General features: G+C 39.4%; 1 non-coding gene across 1 annotated transcript; it reads left to right on the top strand.

Annotated features, from left to right (window-relative positions):
• Positions 1-7090: 7090 nt before the first annotated feature.
• Positions 7091-7196, top strand: LOC122049915. Its single transcript, XR_006131158.1, has one exon. It is a non-coding gene; the product is annotated as a small nucleolar RNA R71 (small nucleolar RNA).
• The last annotated feature ends 1021 nt before the right edge of the window (positions 7197-8217 follow it).

The following is an 8217-nucleotide window of genomic DNA, read 5'->3' as shown; positions in this document are numbered from 1 at the left end:
ATTCCAACCTGAAGCAGAAGTGCAATTCGAGTACATCGGAAAACTAAAGAGAAAGGCCAAGAAATTTCTCTCAGCTCTGAAGGCACAGAAATTGTTAGATTCAGGATGCACGGGAAGTAGTCAATGCCAGTCAGGACAAGGACCAACAGCTAGCAGAGGTCTGAGTCGTATGTGACTACCCAGCAGTCTTCCCTGAAGATTTACCAGGCCTAGCACCAGACAGGGAGATTGAATTCGAGATAGAACTCGTTCCCGGCACAAATCCTATCTCCAAAGCACCTTATCACAAGGCCCCAGCAGAACTGAAGGAACTTCAGGAGCAATTACAGGAGCTGCTTGACAAAGGTTTCATACGCCCTAGTCACTCACCATGGGGAGCGCTTGTATTGTTCGTGAAGAAGAAGGACGGGAGCATGCGCCTGTGCATAGACTACCGGGCACTGAACCAAGTGTTACGCTCCGCAAGTGTACAGAAATGTCGCAAGTAATATAAAAGATTATCGTATCCACAGGGACTGGAATAAGCACTAGAAATGCCTCAATGCGAATTAGCTAAACAACTATCCATTTGTTTCAAATGCAAAGTGAAGGTAAACAAATCTAATATTAAAGATCAACAAACAAGAGTTTAGTGTTTTGGGTTATGATAAGGGGAGATCTAGGAGTTTCTGTTTCTTTGTAAGATTTCTTAAATGTAAATGGTTCACCAATTCTTATCCCTCAATTGTCAAACACTTGTAGAAAGTTGCCGGTTCTCTCTTGCAATAGATAACCGGCTAAGGACTAAGAAATATATCTAAATATGATCAATTAGACGTGAACCTACGTTGTCCTTACACAGAAGCACACCTATTACTATGCCTTCCTCGGATATCAACATAGAAGCCCACAACTTATTAATCTATCAAGATACAAGAAACTAATCACAAGATCCATCCTACTCTCTTGAATATTCCTATTTCCTCTTCAAGATTATCTCTCAAACGTCCTTACACGGGCTTGCACCTGTCACGTGGATCCCTCGGATGATCGAGTGAGATTTTATCTTTACTAAGTCTACAAGAAATCCAAACAATCAATCAAGAATGAGAATTAAGCACAAATCATCATTAATCATTCAAGATCTAATTGATACAAGCAAGACAATGTCATTGAAACAAGAAATTGGCAAATCCATAAGAGATTACATCAATCCATCATACAAATACTCCCTTAATCTTAGAATACAAGATCTACTCCATGAATCGAGGAAGAATACCCGAAGAAATAAAGATTACAAGCATTTCTTAAATCCCCAATCCAAGAAACCAAGAAAAGGGGGAAAGAGAAAACTTATCTACGAAGAAGCCTCGTCTTCGGATCCAATCCTCGCTCCGGAGTCGAAATCGTCAAGAACTCCCTTGAATCGCCCAGAAATCCTCCCAAGAATGGGAGGATACCACCAAATCTTGCCTTCTCCCAAAGGGGAAGAGATCCCCTTTCAATTCATGAAGGAGGGTTTAAATAGAGGAGGAAATCGGGCGCCACACGGCCCCATGACACGGCCGTGTGAGATTCACACGGCCATGTCCTCTTCCTTCTCTGCCAAAGCTGCACGGTCGTGTGACTCACACGGCCAGGACCCTTCTATTCTCTGGAAATGCTACACGGCCGTGTGGTGCACACGGCCACCACCTGCTTGGCCTCTGGAAACCTCACACGGCCGTGTAGATCTACACGGCCATGTAAGGCATCTGCTCTAATTTCTTCAAATCAAGACACGGCCGTGTGAGATTCACACGGCCATGTCCTCTTCCCTTCCTGTTAAAACTACACGGCCGTGTGTGGTACACGGCCTGATGCTCTCTCCCTTCAATTCCTTCCAAGCTTGTCCGAGGACGCATAATCTTCACCAATTTCGACTCCTGTGTATAGAAAATGCACAAAAAACAGATCTCCGAACCAAAAGAGTAAATATGCTAAAAGGAAAGCTGGAAGTATAAAAATGCATAGATCAAGCATGCTCAAAGTATGTAAATGTGCGTAAAAACATGCATAAAAGAGTATATAATCTACGCACATCACACCCCCAGACTTAAACCTTTGCTTGTCCTCAAGCAAAATGCTACAGTCTAAATTCATATGTTCTACAACACATTCATAAAACCTAGTGCACTTTCCTAACTCTATCAAAAAGTTTCATTAACAAGCGTGATCATGGAAACAAGTAAAGTATGGTTCAAGCATAAGAATCTTGTGCACAGTGTAAAAGTAACTCAACACCCTTCAAGTTTCAATCCATGTCCTAGTCAAGTCGTCATCAAATTTGAATTCCTAATGTTTCCAGTGAAAGACAAGTAACCAGTGATAGGCACTTACTCACCATTCACTTGGTTCATATTTCTCAACTAACCCAAGGTCTCAAAGGTGTGCTCAATCTCAAGGGAAGCTAAGCAGTCATTTCCCCAGTAACCTAACTCGGTCTCAAAGGGGTGACTTGCTAGATTCCACTCATGACAACTATTTTTTATATCCCTTATTTTTTTTTTATAAGTGTTTGCATTGTGCAAAACTTATTCACAAATGTACTTTTAGCACACATGTTGGGATATTTTGATTTTTCCAAATGAGCTTTAATGATTTGAGCCTCATCCAGTAACCAAAATGAAAGTTGAGAAATCACCATGGAAACCAAGTACTAAGCAAACAAGATGAATCATGATTATTTCAATGACATCAACTATTCAAGCATCAAGCACAAGTGTAGTGAAGATAAAATCCTTAAGGTTGAACTAAAACTAAAACTCATCACCATAAGATTCTTAGCTTATTAATGCTTCCCAAGATAGAAAAAAGAACTACACAAAGTTTACTACTAGCATCATTCGAACATCATGAATCAAGACAATAATCGTGCTAACATTTCACTTGAATCCAAGAAAGCATATAAGTGAAGATTTGATGTTCTCAAAAAAAAAAATTTTTTTTTTTGCCATGATTATTTCAAAAACAAGCAAAATAAAAGCAACAAGCAATGAAAATATGAACCAACATGAAAAACTAACAAAAACTAAAAACTGAAAACCAAACTAAACAGTACATGACACCCCCCCCCCCCCCAGACTTAAACTTTTCATCGTCCCGATGAAATCAATATGGTGGAGGAGGTGGACGAGGGAAAGGAGGTCTACGATGTGGTTGGCCAATAGGAAAACTACGAAAACCTGGAATCTCACCCAAGGATCTATGATACTCATATAAAGCATCTACTTGTTGGCTAGTAAGCATCATGCTCTGCATAAAATCTCTCATCCTAGCCTGATCAGTATCATAATCCTGCACAAACTCAGCCACTTGATCTTGAAAATTCCTCGTAAACTGAAAATGATTTTGTACCTCCCTAAACTGATCATCAGATAAAGAGAAGCGCCCCTCCAACATTTTTCGTTGGGCATCTTGCTTCTCATGAAGTGATTCTAGAGACGTACGAAAATCTGAAAAATCAAACCTAGAAGATCCCGTGCCATATGCAAAAGAATGCCTAGCAGGCTCCATAAAACTAGAAGGATGCGTATGTCCAGATGACGAGGGCTCATGATGTGGCTCAGTGTCTCCAGGTATAGAAGGGTTATCCTCAAAATCTAACTCAGAAATTACCCAATTAGTCGGGTTACGAATAGTAGTTCGTTCAGGAAAAGGAAGGGGAAAAGGAGAACCACTCCTCCTAGGAAACGCGAAACCATTCTCATCCCGAACGATCATTTTCATAGCAAGACATGCATCAATGTCAATCATGTCATTACCATGAATTATTTCCAACCCATCAACATCAAGATTTAAATTATAAGCTATTCGGGTAATCAAACCACCAAAAACAATTGATCCCGATGATGCCCTAGCAGATCTTAATAAGGTTTGAACAAAATGAAAACCAGAATCAAATTCAACCTTATAAAGCATAGCCCATAAAGCATAAAGCTCTATCTTTTTAACCACCCCATCACTCTCTCCCCTACCAAAAATAGTTTTACCCATGACTCTATGTAGATACCTAAAGATGGGGTTTTGCATATGGGAGACCTTAGCTCTTGAAGGCTCATAAGGTTGATCTAACCCAGTCATTGCATTCCAAAATGATTCCAATTAAACCTTGGATCAAACCTACGAGGGCTACCGGTGGTTAATCTAAAACAAGAATTAAAGTCACTAAATGCCCATAGAAATTCTTGATTCATTAGTCTAAATGAGATTTTTCCAAAATAATCATCTTCATTAGTAAAATGGACATCCAATGAACTTAAAAATTCCAAAACAAGACGAGGATATGTAGGCAAATGTGTGTACATAATATCACTCCAATCCAAAAACCCAATCATCAAATCTACATCTTCCCTAATTCCAAGCATATCAAGAACAGTTGGGTCCATATATCTAGTACACACTATCTTTCTATTGACAAGAATTGCAAATCTAGTTACTTGATCATCATTTCTAAACACAATATTGAATTCATTGTCATTACCTTCGTTGCGTGAAGTCCTTTTGCCTTTGCCCTTCACTGGTTGTTTTCCTTTGTCCCTTGATGGCTCCTTCTCTTTGTCTCCACTGGATCCACCACCTCCTTTGCGAAGTTTTTTCAAAATGTTGGACATCTCGATGAGTTTAGATAGGGGAAGAATTATCTAGGGTTGGAAAAATGGAACTCAAAGAACAAAACTTTAAAGAGCAAAGATCTTAGGTTAGGAGAATAAAAAGTCCAAGTCTTAGAGAGGAGGAGAATCCGGATCTAAGAGATCTTGAGAGATTAGAGAGGAGTTTTTAAGAGATTGAGAGAGAAAGAGATGTTTTGGAGAGTTGGGGGTGTGCGGAACACGGCCAAGATCTGGTCGTGTAAGGTAGAAAGAAGACTTAAATAACTCTCCTACACGGGTCGTGCAGATCCACACAGCCTCCCCCTCTTCCTTCTTTGGATTCTTTGCACGGCCGTGTCTGGGACACGGCCTCTCCATCTTTCTTCTCGGAATTCTTTGCACGGCCGTGTTTGGGACACAGCCTAGTCCTTTTTCTCCTCGGGAGATCCTACACGGCCGTGTCTGGATGACACGGCCCAAGCACTTCCCTTCTCTACAACCTTTGCCTGGCCGTGTATAGCACACGGCCGGGCTCTGTTTTGCACCTAACCTGAAAACAAAATCAAAAGAATGCATCAAACTAAAAGAAATTAAAATACAAATCAAAACTAACTAAAAGAACCCTTGGGTTGCCTCCCAAGAAGCGCTTGTTTAAGGTCTTTAGCTCGACCAAACTTGATCATTCACTTCTTTTCCTCGCCCTTGGAGGACAGATATACTTTTCGTTTTTGTTGGGAGATCTTCTCCCAACATCTTCCACCACATTGTCTCCTTCGTTTGGTGGCCTTCCATGAGGATGGAAATTCCATTCCTCAAGTTTATAAATGCTTGTCCTGCTACAAGCATTTAAAAGAGACGAGACATGGTTAGAGATATTAGATAAATCATATTCCAACCTTTCCTTACCAATTACCAAAGAAAGCTTATGATTTTTGACATCAATTATAGCTCCAGCTGTAGCAAGGAAAGGTCTTCCTAATATGATAGGAATCCTGAGGTCCTCTTCCATGTCCAACACGACAAAATCTGTGGGAATAACATTCTCATCCACCTCTACTGGCACATCTTCTATAATACCCAAAGGGTACCTGCAGGAATGATCGGCAAGTTGAAGTGCCATAGTAGTAAGTTTAATATTTTTGAGACCTAATTTATTACAAATTGAATAGGGAATGAGGCTAACACTTGCCCCCAAATCACAAAAAGCTTTTTCAAAAAAATCTTTTCCTATGTTGCAAGGAATATAAAAACTCCCTGGGTCCTTTAGTTTTGGGGAAGTGTTCTTCTCCAAAATAGCACTACATTCCTCACTAAGCGCAATTGTCTCAACCTCTCCTCTTCTTCTCTTGTTTGACATGAGATCCTTCAGGAATTTGGCAAATCTAGGCATTTGAAGAATAGCATCAATAAGAGGTACCTCTACACAAATTTCCTTAACTTTTTCTAAAAACTTGCCAAATTCTTCATCTTTCTTGAGCATTGTAAGTCTCTGAGGAAAAGGGGCAGCTTTGCTCTGATGGTTCAGTGGAAGAGTCTCTTCAACCTCAATGGTACTCTCCTCATTTGCTTGAATTTGATTTGGTATAAGAGGAGAGAGCTCTCCTTCTTTTTGTATCCCTTTTGGAGCAGTCACTTGGGAGTCTCCCAAGGTCCGTCCGCTCCTAAGCTCAATTCTATTGCAATGCTCCATAGGATTCACATCAGGTTTTCCTGGAAGTTGTCCTGGTGCTCTGGATGATGAGGAAGCTAGTTGGGCAATTTGACTATCCTGGATCTTTTGATGCTTTTCAGAATTATCCATTCTCTGAATGAGCTTTGCTAAATCTTGCTTCATTTCATTCTGACTTGAGATAATTTCTTCAAGCATCTTTTTAATATTTGACTTTGGTAAGCCTTGAGAAGATAGATGTTGAAAATTTTGTTGCCCAGCTTGAAAATTTGGTCTTGCCCCCATAGATGGTCCTTGATCTTGATTATTTCTGTAAGAAAAATTGGGATGGCTCTTCCATCCAGGGTTATAAGTATTTGAGTATGGGTTGTTCTGCCTTTGATTATAACTCATGATTGCATCACATTGTTCCAGTTGATTGATTTGTGCAGTGATAGCTCCCAATGGACATGAGTCATTTGAGTGCTCTGAACTCCCACATACTTCACAAGATGTACTAATAGCATTGACCATATTAGCACTAGTCCCCATATTCTCAAATTTCTTTGTAAGAGCGTCCAATTTTGCAGACAAAAGAGTGACTGCATCTACATCAAACTTCCCTGATGCTTTAATTGTTGGGTTTACAGAAGAATAGACACCACTTCTTTCATTTGCCCATTGATGATGATTTTGTGCTACACTGTCAATAATTTCTTCAGCTTCATCTAAACTTTTATTCATAAGTGCCCCTCCAGCAGCTGAATCAAGGGACACTTTGGTATGATAGTTGATACCATTATAAAAAGTGTGCAACACTAACCATCTTTCCAACCCATGATGTGGGCATTGTCTGAGCATACTATTATATCGATCCCATGCTTCAAAAAGAGATTCTGAGTCAGTTTGCTTGAAGCTTGCAATTAAATTCCTCATATGAGCTGTTTTGCTTGGTGGATAGAATTTATCAAGAAACTGTTGCTCACACTGCTCCCAAGTGGTGATGCTATTAGGGGCCAAAGAATTCAGCCATTGTTTTGCCCTATCTCTTAAATAAAACCCAAATAATAATAATCTAACTGCTTCTGAAGGAACTCCATTCATTTTCATGGTACCACATATTTCATAAAAGACCTCTAAGTGTTGATTGGGGTCTTCATGAGGTCCTCCACCAAATTGGTTCTACTACACCATAGATATAGTTGCGGGTTTGATCTCAAAGTTATTAGCTTCCACTGAAGGTCTTGAAATACTAGATCGAAAACCTCTTGCATAAGGTGCTGCATAATCCTTGAGTGGTCTATTCGCCATGTTCAAATGTTCCTGTTCTTCAATTTGCCTTTACAGAATTCTTCTTTTATGGAAAATTCTGTCAATCTCAGGGTCAAAAGGAAAGAATTCCCCTGCAAAGTTAGATCTTCGCATACACAAGAACAAGATAGCAAATGACAATTCAACAGAAAAAGAAAAAAATAAAAGAATCAAAAATGTAGAATTGAATTTGTACAAAAAGAATTAACAAGAAGTAAAAGTTATACAAGAAAGTAAAAACAGAAATCTAATGATTAGTTACAACTATGCAATATGAAAGGAAAACAAATGTTATGTTTAGTCTAACTCAATTGATAATTCCTAATGTTATAGCGCAGTCCCCGGCAACGGCGCCAAAAACTTGTTACGCTCCGCAAGTGTACGGAAATGTCGCAAGTAATATAAAAGATTATCGTATACACAGGGACTGGAATAAGCACTAGAAATGCCTCAATGCGAATTAGCTAAACAACTATCCAATTGTTTCAAATGCAAAGTGAATGTAAAGAAATCTAATATTAAAGATCAACAAACAAGAGTTTAGTGTTTTGGGTTATGATAAGGGGAGATTCTAGGAGTTTCGGTTTCTTTGTAAGATTTCTTGAATGTAAATGGTTCACCAATTCTTATCCCTCAATTGCCAAACAC

The sequence above is a fragment of the Zingiber officinale genome, chromosome 2B (assembly GCF_018446385.1).
Source record: "Zingiber officinale cultivar Zhangliang chromosome 2B, Zo_v1.1, whole genome shotgun sequence".
Lineage (NCBI taxonomy): Eukaryota > Viridiplantae > Streptophyta > Magnoliopsida > Zingiberales > Zingiberaceae > Zingiber > Zingiber officinale.
Note: the sequence above shows the minus strand (reverse complement) of the source record. Positions and strands in the feature narration are given on the sequence as shown.